This window comes from Leptodactylus fuscus, chromosome 2 (genome assembly GCF_031893055.1).
Source record: "Leptodactylus fuscus isolate aLepFus1 chromosome 2, aLepFus1.hap2, whole genome shotgun sequence".
Lineage (NCBI taxonomy): Eukaryota > Metazoa > Chordata > Amphibia > Anura > Leptodactylidae > Leptodactylus > Leptodactylus fuscus.
The window spans coordinates 204,416,836-204,435,495 of record NC_134266.1 but is presented as its reverse complement, the minus strand read 5'-3'; positions in this window follow the sequence as shown (position 1 = coordinate 204,435,495).

The following is an 18,660-nucleotide window of genomic DNA, read 5'->3' as shown; positions in this document are numbered from 1 at the left end:
GAGATAAGACAGGACCAGGGGAGGATGAGGTAGAAGTCAACAAAGTGGCGGAGGCAGATGAAGTGGTGTCCTGGCTCGTCCTCTGGAGTGCATCGCCAGCACAGTCAGCAGTGGCAGTGGCAGAGGCAGAGGCAGTGGCAGAGGCAGTGGCAGTGGCGTGAACGGCAGGCGGCCTTTGTCCTGCCGTTGCTGCCTGCCACTGATTCCAGTGCTTGGATTCCAAATGACGGCGCATTGAAGTGGTGGACAGGTTGCTCTTCTCAGAGCCCCTAATCAATTTCGAGAGGCAAATTGTGCAGACAACACTATATCTGTCCTCGGCGCATTCCTTGAAAAAACTCCACACCTTCGAGAAACGTGCCCTCGAGGTGGGAGTTTTTCGGGGCTGGGTACGAACTGGAACATCTTGGGAGATTCCGGGTGTGGCCTGGCTTCGCCTAAGCTGCTGACCTCTGCCTCTGCCTCTAGCTACCCTTTTTGGTGCTGCACCTGCCTCAACATCCACACTACTTTCCCCGCTTGACATCCCCCCTGTCCAGGTCGGGTCAGTGTCCTCATCATCCACCACTTCCTCTTCCAACTCCTGTCTCATCTCCTCCTCCCGCACAATGCGCCGGTCAACTGGATGCCCTGACGGCAACTGCGTCACATCATCGTCGATGAGGGTGGGTTGCTGGTCATCCACCACCAAATCGAACGGAGATGGAGGAGACTCTAGTGTTTGAGCATCTGGACACAGATGCTCCTCTGTTAGGTTCGTGGAATCGTGACGTGGAGAGGCAGGTTGAGGGACAATGAAAGGAGCGGAGAACAGCTCTGGGGAGCAGGGACAGTTTGGGTTATTGTTCTGTAAAGCTTCGGAATTTTGGGAGGAAGGAAGACAAGACTGTTGGGTAATAGGAGGAGAGGAGGCAGAGTCTGACTGGCTGCTGGACAATGTGCTGTAAGCGTTCTCTGACAGCCATTGCAAGACCTGTTCCTGGTTCTCGGGCCTACTAAGGTTTGTACCCTGCAGTTTAGTTAATGTGGCAAGCAACCCTGGCACTGTGGAGTGGCGCAATGCTTGCTGCCCCACAGGAGTAGGCACGGGACGCCCTGTGGCTTCACTGCTACCTTGCTCCCCAGAACCATTCCCCCGACCTCGCCCACGGCCTCATCCACGTCCCTTTCCGGGAGCCTTGCGCATTTTGAATTCCTAGTTAGAAATTGGCACTGTATACCAGTAGTAAAAATTGTGGGTGCACGTAACCCCAATATATTCTTTGAATTCCCAGTCAGACACTGGCACTATATGGCAGTAGCAAGAAATGAGGGTATTTGTATTCCCAATATACTCTTTGAATTCCCAGTCAGACAATGGCACTGTATACCAGTAGTAAAAATTGTGGGTGCACGTAACCCCAATATATTCTTTGAATTACCAGTCAGAAACTGGCACTATATGGCAGTAGCAAGAAATGAGGGTATTTGTATTCCCAATATACTCTTTGAATTCCCAGTCAGACAATGGCACTGTATACCAGTAGTAAAAATTGTGGGTGCACGTAACCCCAATATATTCTTTGAATTACCAGTCAGAAACTGGCACTATATGGCAGTAGCAAGAAATGAGGGTATTTATAACCCCAATATATTCTTTGAATTCCCAGTCAGACAATGGCACTGTATACCAGTAGTAAAAATTGTGGGTGCACGTAACCCCAATATATTCTTTGAATTACCAGTCAGAAACTGGCACTATATGGCAGTAGCAAGAAATGAGGGTATTTATAACCCCAATATATTCTTTGAATTCCCAGTCAGACAATGGCACTGTATACCAGTAGTAAAAATTGTGGGTGCACGTAACCCCAATATATTCTTTGAATTCCCAGTCAGAAACTGGCACTATATGGCAGTAGCAAGAAATGAGGGTATTTGTATTCCCAATATACTCTTTGAATTCCCAGTCAGACAATGGCACTGTATACCAGTAGTAAAAATTGTGGGTGCACGTAACCCCAATATATTCTTTGAATTACCAGTCAGAAACTGGCACTATATGGCAGTAGCAAGAAATGAGGGTATTTATAACCCCAATATATTCTTTGAATTCCCAGTCAGACAATGGCACTGTATACCAGTAGTAAAAATTGTGGGTGCACGTAACCCCAATATATTCTTTGAATTCCCAGTCAGAAACTGGCACTATATGGCAGTAGCAAGAAATGAGGGTATTTGTATTCCCAATATACTCTTTGAATTCCCAGTCAGACAATGGCACTGTATACCAGTAGTAAAAATTGTGGGTGCACATAACCCCAATATATTCTTTGAATTACCAGTCAGAAACTGGCACTATATGGCAGTAGCAAGAAATGAGGGTATTTATAACCCCAATATATTCTTTGAATTCCCAGTCAGACAATGGCACTGTATACCAGTAGTAAAAATTGTGGGTGCACGTAACCCCAATATATTCTTTGAATTACCAGTCAGAAACTGGCACTATATGGCAGTAGCAAGAAATGAGGGTATTTGTATTCCCAATATACTCTTTGAATTCCCAGTCAGACAATGGCACTGTATACCAGTAGTAAAAATTGTGGGTGCACGTAACCCCAATATATTCTTTGAATTACCAGTCAGAAACTGGCACTATATGGCAGTAGCAAGAAATGAGGGTATTTATAACCCCAATATATTCTTTGAATTCCCAGTCAGACAATGGCACTGTATACCAGTAGTAAAAATTGTGGGTGCACGTAACCCCAATATATTCTTTGAATTCCCAGTCAGAAACTGGCACTATATGGCAGTAGCAAGAAATGAGGGTATTTGTATTCCCAATATACTCTTTGAATTCCCAGTCAAACAATGGCACTGTATACCAGTAGTAAAAATTGTGGGTGCACGTAACCCCAATATATTCTTTGAATTACCAGTCAGACACTGGCACTATATGGCAGTAGCAAGAAATGAGGGTATTTGTATTCCCAATATATTCTTTGAATTCCCAGTCAGACAATGGCACTGTATACCAGTAGTAAAAATTGTGGGTGCACGTAACCCCAATATATTCTTTGAATTCCCAGTCAGACACTGGCACTATATGGCAGTAGCAAGAAATGAGGGTATTTGTATTCCCAATATATTCTTTGAATTCCCAGTCAGACAATGGCACTGTATACCAGTAGTAAAAATTGTGGGTGCACGTAACCCCAATATATTCTTTGAATTCCCAGTCAGACACTGGCACTATATGGCAGTAGCAAGAAATGAGGGTATTTGTATTCCCAATATATTCTTTGAATTCCCAGTCAGACAATGGCACTGTATACCAGTAGTAAAAATTGTGGGTGCACGTAACCCCAATATATTCTTTGAATTCCCAGTCAGACACTGGCACTATATGGCAGTAGCAAGAAATGAGGGTATTTGTATTCCCAATATATTCTTTGAATTCCCAGTCAGACAATGGCACTGTATACCAGTAGTAAAAATTGTGGGTGTATATAGCCCCAATTCTATTGCTAGGTGACTTGCAGGGTATTTCTGGGGTGAAGGTGGGGGGGCACACCGTTGGAATGGGTATCGGGGGTATATATCGGGTATACGGGAATACACTGACAGTGTATTCCATTCAGGATCCTGGGAAAGCTGGGTTGCGGCGATTGAGCCCGTCAGTGCCACGTTACACTGACAAGCTTCTCCCTGGAATTTAACTCTTACAAGAGCTGTTGGTTGTCTTCTCCTTCCTATCCTAGCCTGTCCCTGCCTACCCAGAATCTAAGCCCTAGCTAGCTGGACGGAAACCTCCGTCCTCGGTGAATTGCAAGCTCAGAATGACGCGAACCTGGGCGGCGCTGTTCTTTTAAATTAGAGGTCACATGTTTTCGGCAGCCAATGGGTTTTGCCTACTTTTTTCAACGTCACCGGTGTCGTAGTTCCTGTCCCACCTACCCTGCGCTGTTATTGGAGCAAAAAAGGCGCCAGGGAAGGTGGGAGGGGAATCGAGTAATGGCGCACTTTACCACGCGGTGTTCGATTCGATTCGAACATGCCGAACAGCCTAATATCCGATCGAACATGAGTTCGATAGAACACTGTTCGCTCATCTCTAATCACAGACAGATTGCTCTAGCACGATCTACCTGTGATGCTGACAGCTATTCATTTCAATGACCAAGTGGTCCCTCTGTTTATTTGCATGTCAGGAGCTGCCCACCAATACATATGAATAGATTGCAGCTCATGCCTCCTCTTTCCAGAATTGTGTCTCATCTCCAGGTTCGCTGCACCAGAATGTTCCCTGATGGTAGTAAAAGCTTGCCTGGGTTACAGGTCATGCTTCCTCTCTTATTCTTCCTGATGTTTTGCGTGGCAACAGCTACTTTTGCAAGTTTGCGCAAAAAAATTAAAAAGTTTTTTTTTTTTTTTTTTTTGGATATACAGTTTATTACAAAGCATTTTGCCCATCTCTAGCAACTACCTCTTAAGTGTTTTTTTGTGACTCTTCTGGATTATTTTTACAAGGTCATAGTTTAAACCAAATGTATATCTTTAACCTTACATGCTCTATATCTACTGCATGAACCATAACATTGAGTTCTCTGCAGCTTCTCTGTGAGCAGGTGCGTCTTCAGTATAATAATATTAATAATATATCAGAATCTATATTAGATATGTTCATGTAAACTCAGTTGTAATATATCTGGATAAAGGACAATCCAGAAAAAAAAAAAAAAAAAAACAATGACAAAAATGGCTGAAACATATCTATCTGGAATAGGTTACAAAAGTGTTACAATGTCATTTCTAGGGTTCCAGATCTTCCAAGCACTACAGTGAAAGTCATAATCTAGAAGTAGAGAAGACAACAGCTAATATTCTCAGGAGTGACTAGCCTGCCAAATTTAATGCAAAAGCACAGCACAACTCAAACAAGAAGTTACATCAGACATCATTATCCTCAGCGTAGATTAGTACAAATGACTGCACACTAAGAAGAAGAAGAGAAAGACATTTTATTTATATAGTGCAAACGGCCCCTTAAAGGGATTCTACCATTAAACTACCTTTTTTTCTAATGAACACGTCGGAATAGCCTTAAGAAAAGCTATTTGTCTCCTATCTTTAGACATGGTCTCCGCCGCGCCGTTCTGTAGAAATACCGGTTTTAACCGGTATGCAAATGAGCTCTCTGCAGCAATGAGGGCGGGCCCCAGCGCTGAAACACCGATGAGCGCGTCCCCATTGCTACCCAGAGCTCTTTCCTGCACCGCCTCCTTCTTCTGCAGCAACTCCACCTCTTCTGGCTTCTCTTGCTCTAGTAGTTCGATACAGGAGCATAGAGAGGTCACCCCAAAATGGCCGCCGGCCGGCTCCTGTATTGAACTGCAAGAGCGGCTACCCAAAAATGGCTGCCGGTGGCGGCCATTTTGGGGTGGCCTCTCTATGCTCCTGTATCGAACTACTAGAGCAAGAGAAGCCAGAAGAGGCGGAGTTGCTGCAGAAGAAGGAGGCGGCACAGGAAAGAGCTCTGGGCAGCAATGGGGATGCGCTCATCAGTGTTTCAGCTCTGGGGCCCGCCCTCATTGCTGCAGAGAGCTCATTTGCATAGTGGTTAAAACCGGTATTTCTACGGAACGGCACGGCGGAGACCACATCTAAAGATAGAAGACGAATAGCTTTTCTTAAGGCTATTCCGATGTGTTCATTAGAAAAAAAGGTAGTTTAATGGTAGAATCCCTTTAAAGAAGTTTTCCTATCTCCTTGTTTCAGATTTGCCTGTAGTATCTTAGTACCTGCTTCTCACTTTCTATATTTCTCAAAACAGCCACTTCAGTCATAATTGGACATTGTCTGTTCTCTGGCACAAACCATTAGCCCTGATCCCATAAATACTTTGAACAGCAGATTGAACAAGTGACAGGTAGTGGTCTAGTTTGCCATTGGTGTACTGTCTTGTTCACCCTCTACTGTACTACTGCCAGAGTGTATTTTCTTTTTAGTAGATTATGAGCAAAGTGCATGAAAGTAAGTCTGTAACCAGAATCCAGTATATCAACCTTGCTCAGCAGATAGATCGCCTGAATCAGTGCCAAGATATCACTGTTTTTCTCAATATGCAAACTGTTACGAGCAAGAATTGAGTTGTGCCTTACAGTTCATTCACACAGAGGAAAATGGTGAGGAATTTGGTGTGGAATTTCAGCGCTGAAAAAAAGCCTCCCATTGACTTCAATACGTTCCTTTTTTTGCTAGCAGAAAAAGAAACCCATTGAAGTCAATGGGAGGCTTTTTTTCAGTGCTGAAATTCCACACCAAATTCTTTACCATTGTTCTCCATGTGAATGGACCCTTACCGATCTGGAACAAGAGCAATGCCTTCAATGCTCCAAAGACCTAATTTGCATGTTGAAAAGAAAAGTGTATCTTGGCGACTGAGACACTGATTCACAATGGGAAACTGTTTTATTTAGTTGACTCTCTGAGGGACTTTAATCTCTCTCTGAGGGACTATGTTAATATTTTGTATTCTGGTGACAGACTCTCTTTAAAAATGTTTGTTGTTTACTATTGCAGGTGGCATCATTACACCAAAGCAGACAAGACTGTTCTTCACAAGTGTGGAAACATTACATGTGATAATCTATCAGGCTTGGATCCAAGAGGATTTTTACACACTGCCAGTTGTAGACAATCAAAATACTTACCTTTACTATAGCAGGAATGATGCTACTGCTGCTGTCTGTCTGTCTGTCTGTCCATACTGGACTGCCACAGCTTCCACTAAAACTACTACCCATACATTTCTGGATATCTCCAGCCTTGTCTGCCATGTTGAAAGTAGTTGGAAATAGTCCTAGAAGACCTCAAAGTGTCTCACATAACTTTTCAAGCCAATTTGAACACTTTTTTATTATGACACTTGAAATCACACAAAATTGGAAGTCTAGTTATTTATGATGCTGGGAGTCCTGTGACTCGGGTAAATACTGTTCTGTACTGTAATCACTATAGAACGGTATTTTGCTGGAGGAAGGGTCTCCTAGAATCATAAATAACTATAATACTAAGAGTCTGTCTTCCAGCATAGTGATCAGTCATGTAAATATGGCTGACACATGGGTGAAACTTGGTTGTGTGAATGAGCTGAAGATATTTTTTTAAATGTAGATTGTGAGCCCCACATAGAGCTCACAATGTACATTTTTTTCCCCCTATCAGTATGTCTTTTTTTGGAATATGGGATGGAAATCCATGCAAACGTTGGGAGAACATACAAACTCCTTGCAGATGTTTTTTTTGCCCTTGGTGGGATTTGAACACCAGGACTCCAGCACTGCGAGGCTGCAGTGCTGACCACTGAGTCACTGTGTGGCCCCCAATGAGCTGTAAGATTCTGGCACTGGAAATAACATGCTCCTACCATAAAATATACAGTATGATATACTTTATATTGGTTGCTTTTGAATTTTTTGTGTCAAGCTAATCATTTAATAAAAAAAAAGGTTGATGTGGAACATTCCATATTAACACCCAAATTTATACAAATGAATGAATGTTTTGCTCTTTATTACAGCACTTGTTTAAGGAATTTAGGCAAGTAGTAACTGTTGAAGTTACTTGTACACCAAATATTCATTTAATTATTTATAATTTCTTCTTTTCTTAATTTACTTTATATTCACATCACATGGCCGTATTAATTTCACAGCCTGTCAATGGGGGCTATTCACATGACTGATATTTTGACTGTTGTAATAGACCATCAGAATATAGGCCATGCTGTATTTTTGTCCATTTTCATGGATCACTCCATACACTGCAATGTATGAAGGATCAGTGAAAACGGGTACCTCTAAGGTGTAAAACGGTCATGAAAAATGGATGTTTTTCACTGCCAATTTCACTCACGGTTGCGTGAATGTGGGTTTATTTAATTTTGTAAATTGACAACATAAACTAATAACATTCCTAGGTTGTGCTATACATTGTAGCCTGTCGAGTATGTGGGGATAACAATGAATTTGTGTCTTGAGCAAGAAGATACTGTAAAGCGCTGTTGAAATACAAGTTGCAAAATATGAATAAAATGCATAAAATCAATAGATATAGATAGACATATAGATAAATAGATCCATTTTATACCTCTGGGTTCTTGCAGTACAAATTAGTGGGCGAAAAAAGATAAAACGGAGAAACAATTCTTTCAGGTAATGTAAAATAGTGCACTTCAACCTTAGCCACTGTCCAATCAATTTGTGATCAATTACTGTGACGTGCATCGAAACTGACAGATTAATACATTTTAGAGAACTCACACCCCATATAAAAGATAACTACAAACTCTGCCAGATTGGTTCAGTTTAAAATAAAAAGTAAGAAATACATTCAACATCCGTCAGACTGTTTATAGGCTGCATACAATAAAATGTCAACTGACTGTGGGCTAATCCATTGTAGAACACTCATCAAATAATCTATAATTTATTACAGTTTGTATCATAAAAGCTGAGCAGTATCATTAATATTGTATAATAATTTTATGAATGCAGTTTAATGGTTTAATGTTATTGATGTATTTTTTTCTAATCGATAAGCCAATGAACTAAGACAACTGTGAAAGTGGAAATAGTTTAATAATGCATTGATGTATCTTTGTACAAATGACTTTCTCATAAATATACATATTACCAACATGTAGATTTCCCCGGATGGAAAGTAAGATGACCTCATACAGTATTTAAACATTCCTGGGTTATTGTTAGAATAATAGTCCAATAAAAGTAATTTCTACCTACCCCAAAAATACAGAATGCAATGCGTGATCCGTTCTATTGTTACACACTCCCACATGGAAGAGAATCAGCAAATTTAGTTCCAAACACAATCTCTATGCTAATGATATCCAACTGAGCCCAGTAAATATTGTCTCCTGCTTCTAAAAACACCATTTCATGTTCTCCTCCTTAATTTTAAATCTCAGTTTTTCAACACTGATCTTCCTCTTAAGCTTTTTAATTCCATCTCACTGTTTCCAATGCTATGTGTAACTCTAGAAATTCCATCACCGGAATCTAGTATACTCTTGTATGCCTTTTCTTCTATTACTTAATTCAGACAATAATTCATCCTCATTCTTCTGAAGCATCTTAGGCCAGGGATTAACTTTCTATTGCTTCCTACAAAATCATTCCAGTCTAGTACACAGGACTAGTCGGAAAATACCAAGGACAATGATTTCTGTCAATATCATTTCAAAATTTCTTGAAATTTACAACGGTCAATTGATATGCTGATGATTTATTTTATTGACTGACTTCTTGATGAGGTTTCTAGGAGATTTTAAAAAGTACTAATATTTTTTTGGGAGAAATATAGATTGTAAATCTCTTAAATATTTATGGTAAAAAAAAGTCTTACTGTAAAAAGCCTTTATGTAGCTGTATTATAAAATAAATATTTACTGAACGGAAAAGTATCACCTCTATTTTTTTGTTTAGCTAATGATATACCTTTGTTATGAATGTAATTTTTTTAAAGTCTTATGCGGCGTTCACACTTACACCTTGACTTGTCCACCGTGATTCCACCTAATTTCCCGGACAAAATTGCTTGGGGTCGGCTTGCCGGTGGTTCATTTGAAAAACCATTTATTACAATGGGTTTTTAAAGCAAACTGCCGATGTCTGTAAACAGCCTCTCCGCCATGAAACTTTTTTTTGTTCACAGACACAGAGTCGGACATGCTGCGATATTGCTGCTATATACTTAACCCCTTAAGGACCAGGCCATTTTTTGGTTTCGCATTTTCGTTTTTCCCTCCTCACATTTCAAGAGCCATAACTTTTTCATTTTTCAGTTCACAGAGTCACATGATGGCTTATTGTTTGCGGGACAAATTGTACTTTGTAATGGCATCATTCAATATGCTGTGCAATGTACTGGGAAGCTGGAAAAAAAATTCAGAATGAGGTGCAACTGGAGAAAAAATGCATTTGCGCCATTTTCTTATGGGTTTAATTTTTACAGCGTTCACTGTTTGGTACAAATGACATGTTACCTGTGTTCTACGTGTCAGTACGAACGCGGTGATACCAAATTTATATAGTATTTGAAATGTTTTGATACTTTTAAAAAAATGATAAACTTTGCAAAATAGAAAAAAAAATTTGTGTCATCATGTTCTAACACCTGTAACTTTTTCATATTTCCATGTATGGAGCTGGTTGTGGTGTCTTTTTATGCGGGACAAGATGATGTTTCTATTGATACCATTTGGGGAAAGATCTGATGGTTTGATCACTTTTTATTCAATTTTTTATAGGAGGCAAAGTGTTGAAAAAAACGCTTTTTGGCTGTTTTTATTTTTTTTGCCGCTACGCCGTTCGCAGTACGGGATAAATGTTTTAATATTCTAATAGTTCGGGCATTTTGGAGCGCGGGGATACCTAATATGTTTATGTTTAATGTTCTTTAATTACTTTTATAGCTAATCTAGGGAAAGGGGGGTGATTTGAACTTTTATATTTTTTTTATTTTTTTAATACTTTTAAAAACTTTTTTTTTTCTTCTGTTACATTTATGATCAGACCCCTTAGGTACCTTGAAACCTAGGGGGTCTGATCGCTCATACTATTCACTGCAATACTACAGTACTGCAGTGAATAGCAGAATCGCAGCACTTCTATTAGACGATGCCTCTGGCATCGTCTAATAGATCTCGGGCAGAGACAAGCCTGGAAGCCTTCAATAGGCTTCCGGCTGTCATAGCAACCGATCACCGCCCTCATGTGACGTTCAGGAGGGCGGCGATCGGGGAAACATGGCGGCGCCCATGCCGCCTGCGCTGTTTACACGCTGCGGTCGCGTTTGACCGCAGTGTGTAAAGGGTTAACAGCAGCGATCGGCTCGGGCACCGACCGCTGCTGTTATTGGCAGGTCCTGGCTCTATTATACAGCCGGCATCTGCCGTGTATGGAGCGAGCTCAGCGTGTGAGCTCGCTCTATACATCCCCATGCGACCCATGACGTACAGTTACGTCAAGGGTCGCTAAGGGGTTAATATGGTGTCCTCTTGTATTGTTTTGATTTTTTGACTGTGATCTGTAATCTACTGTAAATTTTCTGGACCTGGTGAGTAGAAGTCATTTCTAGTGTACTGATTCTTATTGACTGGCCTGCACAATAAAGGTAAGTTCAGGCCGCCTCATGTTCCGGTCTAAAATACGGGTAGCCACGATTGAATGCTGCTGCACTCTGCTCCGGATTAGGCCCAATGAATGGGTCTAGTCGGGAAGAGGGAGTGTCATCAGGCCGAATCGCGAGGCGAATACAACTGAAGAATGGGCATCTCGCTTCTTTTTCCGAGAGCCGGAACAAACCAGCTCCTGGAAAATAGAGCTGACCGACTCCCATTGATTTCAATGCGAGCTGTCTTTTTGGTCAGGATTTTGAGGCGGAGTGGATTCAAAAAAGGGATTACATTTAAGTCATTTGGTTTTCTATTCTGTATAATCCTATTTATATACTGTTCCAATAGTACCAAATATTTAGCAAGAAATATCTCTCATACTTCTTTACTGTATGTAGGGGTATGCTCAAACTAGTACCAGCATTAGAACAGTCTATCAGTTTTGCACAGAATGTTCCTTTATATAAAATATTTAGGCGATTATATTCTGGTTCATATTATTATTATTATTATTATTATTATTATTATTATTATTATTATTATTATTATTATTATTATTATTATATGCTTGATAAGTTCTACTTGATTAGACAAAAAGTAACAAAAGCAAAGCTACACAAACATAGTCATTCCAGATTGTTTAAAGTAAATCTAAAGCCATTGCTATATGACTGGATACATGTTTAGTGTTCTTCTGCTGTTGTACTTTGACTCCATCTGCCTATTAAATCTCACAAGCTTATGTTCATGTAGAGTATTTGGTTGATTGTGCTATTATGCTTGTCTTTGGAAAAAAAATATTTTTATTGTATCCATTTGGTTGGTACAGTATATGTTCAGCCTGTTGCTTTTGTCGGAAAAGGGGACATTAGTGTAGTCCTTATTGTCGCAATGACTTACTCTAGTGAACATTTGGCTAATTGCTCAGTAAGGACATAAAAACCAAAGGCAATTTCTAAGATCTGTATTGCTGCAGCTATAATGCGCATACTTTTATGACTACTAATTAATAGTGTTTGTAAAGTATAGCTACTCACGTCTTATTTTATTTGCTAATCTGGCCATTTAGCCAACAGTGTTACTGGTATACTTGTTGTTTATTCTCTTTTTTGTGCTTTGCAAGTAATAAAAATAAAATCAGCTTCAACTGAAATGGTGTTTGACCTTCATCGTAGACATCTTTTGCATCTAAATTCAAGATGGTCTTTTTTGTAATCCATAGAAATGCTTTATGGGGACTAGAGGTCAGTAAAACACTATTAAAATTAATACAATTGTGACAACCTGAATCTGCTGCTTCATGATGTATGTTCTTAATGATTATTATAATTTAGAATCATTTGAAGTCATTAAATATTAACAGCTATTTTTGTTACTACTATTTAGACAATGACAGCATATCCTTACTCAATGATTGTAGGAAATAGTGGTCATTAAGGCTTACAAGTTTAATCCTATATTATCTAACCATTTATTTTACCAACATAATTAGACAGTAGAGATGAGCGAACAGTAAAATGTTCAAGGTTCAATATTCGTTTCGAGAAGCCCCTCAATATTCGACTACTCGAATCGAATATCGAACCCTATTATAGTCTATGGGGGGAAAATGCTCGTTTCAGCGGTAGGCAACATTCAATCAAATTATACTTACCAAGTCCACGAGTGAGGGTCAGACTGGATCCTCCGAGAAGTCTTCTCCTTGCAGAGTCCCTGTGGCATCTTCCGGCTCTGAATTCACTCTGCCAGGCATCAAGCCTGGGCAGAGCCGACTGCGCATGCCTGCACTACAAGCGGACATGCGCAGTCGGCTCTGCCCAGGCCTGATGCCTGGCAGAGTGAATGAAGATGCCGGAAGACGCCGCGGGGAAGCTGCACGGAGAAGACTTCTAAAAGTAGGAGAAGAACCAGCGTTGATTGGCCGACTGTATAGCATTTGGCCAATCAATGCTGCTTCTGCATCGAACTTTTACACTCGAATAGTGAGTGGTACTCTATCGAGTACGAGTATTTCGAATACCATAGTATTCAATTGAATACCTACTCGATCGAGTACTACTCGCTCATCTCTATTAGACAGATGTCCATCTAGTGGTAAGCAATAGATCAGCTAGCAAGACATATAAAACAAACTCTTTATGATCCTTAATGGAGATTCCTTGGTACAAGTTCCTAAACTACCTTCAGCATCATCAAGTGTCTTTATTTTTGAGCAGAGGTTATTGAAATCACTTTATGTTTTCCCATGCAGAATCTATCTTGCTTTTCTAAGAAACCGAGTATTATCTGTATAATGTATACATTGTATATATGTATATATGTATAATTAATTTCTGTTATCAGTCTGTTTGTTGACTGTTCTTGATGCACAGCCCAAGGTCTGAACCAATCTTCACCAACTTTGGCACAGAGAGAAATCAGGCGCTTTGGAAGATTTTAGAGGGTTTCAGCCGTTCTCAATCAAGGTCCTGTTTCATTATCAGGTGACATGATGCGTATTACCCAATAAAAGCTCACATATCCTTCATGCAAAATACCGCATTGTCAAAGGATTGCAGCACTGACTCCCAAATTGCTGTCTTTATCAGCCATTATCAGAGAATAGCACTCTCATGACGAGTATTAGCCAATAAAAGCTTGAAGGTACTTCATTTTAAAGGGATTGTCCAGGAATTGGACAAATCACGTGAGGCCTCGGAAGGTATAACATAAAAAAAAGTACTCAACTGTCCCCGACTCTCCACTGTCTGCTAAGAGAGAAAGCTATGGGCTTGACTTTAGAGCCAGTGAAAGGAAATCTTAATCTTTCATCATACAAGACATGTTAGACAATTGTATACTTTGAGTTTTGGGGAAGGTCATTTTCTGTTTCTGCATGACTCTGCCAAAGAGTATAAAGCAAGGTCAATAAATGTATGATTTGAGTTTAGAATGGCAGAACCTGACTGTGCTACAAACCTCACCTTAATCCTACGAGATAATTTAGAAAGTTATAGAAAATTTAGAGCAAAAGTGACGAAACTTTGGCAAAGTGTGGCTCATCTTGCCACATCTAGTTTGGGCTAAAAAATATTTGACCTGCTTCAAAAAATATTACTTAATATTATATGGGGAATCATAAAGCAGACAATTTCAGTAAAACAATGGAGTGCAAGATGTCACAAAATCTATTTTTTAGATTTTACTTAAATTTTTCTACATGAATCCTGATGCTGCAAGTGATGACCAGTGTAGACGATTCCACCACAATATTTTAAATATCGCAAAATCGTACCAAGAGATATGAGACTCTGTTATACTGACTCTTAAATGAGACGCTCCAAAGGCAAAAAAAAATATCAGGTAATATAATTAGTAGAGATGAGCGAACAGTGAAATATTCGAGATTCGAGATTCTTTTCGAGTAGAGCCTCAATATTCGACTACTTGATCGAATATCGAATCCCATTATAGTCTATGGGAAAAAATGCTTGTTTCAGGAGAAACCACTATTTGACTAAAGGAGAGTCACCAAGTCCACGAGTAGCATGAAGAGCGTGTTTAGGATGAGCGCTATGCAGTTAAAGCGCACGGACCCCATTATAGTCTATGGGGACCGTGCATTTTAACTGCACAGCGATTGCAGTTGTGCTGATAAAAAGTCACCTCCCTCATAACCACAAGCTGCCAGTTCTCCTGACTAGAAAGGACGAGCCTGCTACAGAACCAGCGTTGATTTTCCGCAGGTTCGTCCTTGCTAGTCAAGAGAACTGGCTGCTTGCTGTTACGAGTGAGCTTACTTTTTCTCATAGGAATGAATAGACCAGCGTTGATTGGTCAGTGTACAGGATTCGGCCAATCAACGCTGGTCCTGCCAGAGGCTCGTCTATGAGGAGGCGGAGTCTAAAATTGGACCACAATGAAGACTACTGTGGTCCGATCTTAGACTCCGCCTCCTCACAGACGAGCCTCCGGCAGAACCATGATGTACACTGGCCAATCAACGCTGGTCAATTTATTCCTATGAGAAAAAGTAAGCTCGCTTGTAACAGCAAGCTGCCAGCTCTCCCGACTAGCAAGGGCGAGCCTGCTGCAGAACCAGCGTTGATGTGTGAATGCTATACACTGTATAGCATTCGGCCAATCAACACTGGCTCTGATTCGAATATTTACTGCAATAGCTAGTAGTATTTGATTGAGTATGAATATTTCGAATACCGTAGTATTCGATCGAATACCTACTCGATCAAATACTACTCGCTCATCTCTAATAATTAGACTTAGAATTTTAAGACATGTATATTTTCATGGAATTTTATATCACGTGTCATTTGAAAACTACGGATGATACAAATAAATTGAAAGCCTATTTCCTACCAACTCACTCACTCCTCACCCTCCCCTCTACATAGACTTCTATAGACGCATGTAATCTAAGTGAAGGGACATGCAGTGCAGTCTTTCTTGACACATATATAGCAGTATTTTCAGAGTGAATGTATGTGTGTATGTTTAGCAGAGAGGAGGGGAGACAGGGACAGGGAAACAAGCTGATAAGAGCGGAATGATTTATTACAAAATTTCTTATAATCACCTGTACTATTCAGTTATGCAGAGTTTGCAGAAACAACAGTATCTATTTAAGGAAACATTAAAGACAAATTGATAAAATTAGTTTCACTGCAGAGCATAATTTCATAAATTGAAATAATTTAATGCATTTGCTTCTCCTGCCTTACAAATTTCACATTTTTTTGTCAAATAGAGAAGAAACATTACAAATATCCCTTTTAATATTTTCTCACACCAAAAGAGATGCAATTGCTTTGCAAATAAAATTAGATTCAATTAAATGCCTGTCTCTGGAAAACATTCCACTGTTCATATGCACTAATAGGGCACATAGGCGTCATAGGGAGTAGACCTGCTTTAATAAATCAGATAGCAACTGAAAAGGTTGTACACTGGACTCAGGCTTGTTTCTATAGATATTCTAATTAACCTAATAAGCTATTGGCCTCTAAATTGCCAGCGCTTCAGAGGCAGAATGCCATTTACCAGATATGAGAGCCATGCGGTACTCTGACCTCTAACCCTAATTCTATATATACTCACTTTCACAAATTTTATGAGAAAAGTTACTCTGCCCCTGCCACGGCTAATCCATCAGACATTGCTTTCTTCATGACTAATCCATCAGATATTGCTTTGTATCGCCACTCTCTTAGCTTTCCCTCTATTGCCTTCTCCCAGGTGTTCACCTTACACAGACCCATCACTAAAGAGGAACTGGATAATCTTAAAAATGGGAAATCCCCAGGCCCTGATGGTTTTTCCTCGCTCTATTATAATAAATTTAAGGGAGTCTCCTCCAAATGTTTAATTTCATCCTCCAGGAAGGGAAGTTCCCTCAAGATATGATTAGTGCATCAATTACAGTTATCCCTAGATCCTGGAAGGAAGACACCACCCTAGCTAATTATAGACCAATCTCACTTCTAAATTTAGATATAAAGTTGTTTTCCTCTATACTTGCTTCACACCTAAATCATCAAATGCCATCCCTCATTCACTCTGACGAAGTAGGTTTTGTCCCAGGTATACAGACTACTGATAATGTACGAAAGCTCTGTAGCATTGTCTATTGGGTAAATTTTTCTCCTTGCCCTTGATATTGGAAAGACCTTTGATATTCTATCCTGGAAATATAGTACCTGGCTCATGTTCTAAAATTCATGGGCATCGCTGGTCACTTTCCGAGTGCCCTTTGAGCTATCTATTGTGACCCCATTGCATACCTGAAGCTCCCTACTTATTCTCTCAAGCCCATGCACATTTGTCATGGCACCCTCCAGGGCTGGCCCCTATCCCCTGCCCTGTTTGCCCTAGCTATACAGTTCCTCTTGTTCACCATCCATTTGCACCCTGATGTTCGGGGGGTGTAGATCGGACATTGTGAATATAAATCCAATCTTTTTGGAAACCTTAAGTCTGTGGAGCACTGTTAGAGTTTTAGTCTAGTGTGTGCTGATGTTAGAACTGGAACTCTCAGCCGCCCTTGAGGGAGAAGTGAATCTTGGCTCATGATCAACACAAGCCAGGGAAGATTTATCTGTGATCTCACAAGAGACTGGGCATCGTGCTAAGAATCTGCATACAGGATACATTTGTCACTCAGGTATTTAGGCCCCTTGGACTTGCTTGTATTTCTCCCCCAAGTCATAAAACTGGAAGAGTCAAAGTTTATCACTTACGTTTTGAGTGGAGTAAAGGCACCCTATCACCATCACAGTTTAGGCACCCCTCATCCCAAGCCTAGGTTTAGCCAACAAGTTGGAGACTACTACCCTTATTGGGAGGCAGCATAAGTTGAGAGTTACCTTGTTCTTAGAGTAAAGTTTGCCTTGGTTAAACTGCACCACTGCCTCCTGACTCATTCCTGTGCTTACCATGAGGGCCCTTTTGAAAAACAAACAAACACACAGCGCAGGGTGAAAGAGAACCCCCCTCCAACTGAAACAACTACCACCATTGTCAGGTACAATGCAAGCCCCCTCATCAGTGTATAGCCTGAGAGCTGGGCTGGAGGAGTTCGGTTGAGTGTACTTGGCTTACCCTGTGACATCATCACCATCACTACTACTCCCATTATCCATTTCCCTCAATTAGATTGCAGCAATGGCACTGAACTGAAAAAGCTAGAATATCTTCTGAAATGTAAAGGATTCTTCGTTTTGACCCTGAAAACAACGCCTGGAGGCAGAAAACCTGGACTGTCAGCTGAAAAATATAAAATGGCTTCTGAATTGGAAAAGATTCTGACCCTAAAACAACACTTGAAAAACAGTTAATAAACTGGATTGTCCTTCTTGTTATCCCTGTATGGGAGCAAATGCCATGTCTACATTGTGTTGGTGGAGTGGCAATTTACAAAATTTCAAGAAAATTTGGGGCACCCGGCCTGACTGTTGAAAAAGCTGAACTATCTTCCAAAACTGACCATCATGTCAAAGAGAGAGACTGTTCTTCTCACAGACAAGTTACCAACTCCATTGTGCCTGTGGTTTGCTGCATGAAGCAATTATATAGTGATGAAACTGTGCATGCTCTGCACCCATGAGGTGATGCAACTAGTACTAGAAAGCACCAAGTCTTGCTGCATTTCCAAACTGTGGCTTCTGATGTCGAAAACATCGACTATGTCAGCAATGTAATATCTCAGAGGACAATAGGCAATACTCTCATGGTGCAAGACTTGTTGGGTGTATAATTCCAAGGAGGACTAGCCGAACTCCTCCAAATAAAATAGGATTCAGGCATTGTTTTGCATATTCTACAATAATTCCCATGTGCATTGGTTGACCTCCTCGAGATGTTTTTGGAGTAGGGATTCAGGGTAATCTCTCATTCTAAACTGGTTTGACATTTGAGAAGTCTGGTCTGGGAGCAAATTTTGACTGAAACGATACATTACACCATAAGTAATTGTGACTTAATGA